Raw genomic sequence first — 2,000 nt, 5'->3', positions numbered from 1 at the left:
TGGTGATGATGGTGGTACCGCTGAGCAGTGTTATTAAAGGCGATAGGCGCACCATGGTGCCAAGGTCTCTTGAGGCCTAGGCTCAAGGTGCAAGGCGACGCGCAGGCTTCACCAAAGTGAGGCGCACCTTGTACGGAAAAAAAAAATATAATTTAATATAAGTAAATAATTTAGGGTTTAATATAAACAAAATGAAATATTAACATTTAGTGTCTTTTGGAGATTAAGAATTAGGGCTAATTTTTCTTTTATGATTGATTTGGGGTTGAATACCCAATGTATTGGCATCTGTAATAAGAGTAGAGATCTTTTGTAACTGCACCATATTAAATCAATGGTCAGATTTTAAACAAAACCAATTAAAGCAACAATAAAAAAAACCTTCAAGACACAAGCCTTAGGCCAGTCAGGCGCCTTATCATAGTTGCATGGCCTGGAACACCACAAGGTGTAAACCTTGGGCCTGAATGGGACTTGAGCCTAGGCGCACACCTACGCGCACCTTATTGAAGTTGCTTGGCCTTGAATGCTACAAGGTGCAAACCTTAGGCCTGGATGGGACTTGGGCCTAGGCGCGCCTTTAATAACACTACCGCTTAGAGATACTAAGAATGAGAATTTGTTGGATTATTTGGACGTGTGTTTGGATTTCGTCGATAAGAGTCGAAAAAAGGGGTTTGTGTTGGTGCATTGCTTTGCTGGTGTATCAAGAAGGTACATTTATGTATTAATGCATTTGTAGATTTTGGTTGTATGTTGTTGAGGCATGTTGCAAATTTGGAATTGGTGCTTTTGACTAATTGAAAATTTTGTCTCTTTGTTGTTAATGATTAGGCATGCTTTATTTTCAACGCATTGTCTATTTCCACATAATGTGCACTGTAATAGTATTATGTTCACAGCATAGGAGCAGCCCTTGAAAATCTTATTCCCAAAATTATGTTCAATCAATTCGTAACCAATCCTAAACCTTGTTACACTACATTTTAATTTGACTAGCCTTGTTTGATTTCCCTAAACCCTGGTTCTATACGTCAATGCATCAATGCTATATTTTACATGCACAAAATTATAGCTTTCTCATATTCAGAGGCACTTCCACATCTTAGTCAGATATCTTCTTCTGTGAATAAGTGCTTCCAAGTCCATGGAAACCTCTTTTCTCTCATGTCAGTCTTCTGATGAATGTGAAGATAGTATCTATTGAAGGCATATATTCTAATAGCTTTAGTTTTTTGTTTTGTCAAGTTCTGACATTTTACACCCTTGTCTATGTGTATTGATTGTAGTGCAGCTATCATTACAGCATACCTGATGAGAACTGAACAACTATCTCAAGAAGGTTTGACAAAATTAGTATTGTGGTTCTATATGTTAGTATTTGCTTATGGGCTTCCATTTTTTTTTTTTTTTTTTTTTTTTGCGTTTTGAAAATCTGAATGGTGGTGATAAGATTGATAATAAGCTCATCTGTGTTTTATCATTTGCACACCTTTGCAGATGCACTTGAATCTTTACAGAAAAGCTGTGAATTTGTTTGCCCCAATGATGGTTTTCTAGAACAGGTGATGCAAAGCAATTTTTTATGAAATTATGTTTTATAAGCAACTTTGCAAAGTGCTTTTAAGTTTTACCTTTCAATGTGTTTAGCTTATCATGGACTCTAGATGTTTCCTGATTTCCCTTGCAGCTAAAAATGTTTGAAGAAATGGGTTTCAAGGTTAATCGTGCTAGCCCTATATACAAACGCTTTCATTTGAAAGTATTAGGTCTGAGTTCTTATATACTTGTTGTTTCTATTCTTTTTACTCCCTTTTTTTTTAAATTTATTTATTTATATATATATATATATATTTGGTTTTTTTATTTCAATAAAAAAAATATATTTGTAACTTTGTAGATATATTTGCTTTGCTTTGTTTTGTTTCTCCTTCTAAAGATTTTTATAGGTAATCTGTGTTAACTTATGTTTATTTGTGATCTGCCATAGTCAACTAAAG

At 34.6% G+C, this 2,000-nt stretch overlaps 1 long non-coding RNA gene across 1 annotated transcript; it reads left to right on the top strand.

The window, feature by feature from the left end:
• Positions 1-1,059: 1,059 nt before the first annotated feature.
• On the top strand, positions 1,060-1,752 carry LOC145790125 (uncharacterized). Its single transcript, XR_014328776.1, has 3 exons — positions 1,060-1,342; positions 1,501-1,565; positions 1,691-1,752. It is a non-coding gene; the product is annotated as an uncharacterized LOC145790125 (long non-coding RNA).
• The last annotated feature ends 248 nt before the right edge of the window (positions 1,753-2,000 follow it).

The sequence above is a fragment of the Camellia sinensis genome, chromosome 5 (assembly GCF_055761805.1).
Source record: "Camellia sinensis isolate YWXY chromosome 5, ASM5576180v1, whole genome shotgun sequence".
Classification (NCBI taxonomy): domain Eukaryota; kingdom Viridiplantae; phylum Streptophyta; class Magnoliopsida; order Ericales; family Theaceae; genus Camellia; species Camellia sinensis.
This window is presented reverse-complemented; position numbering and strand designations above follow the sequence as displayed.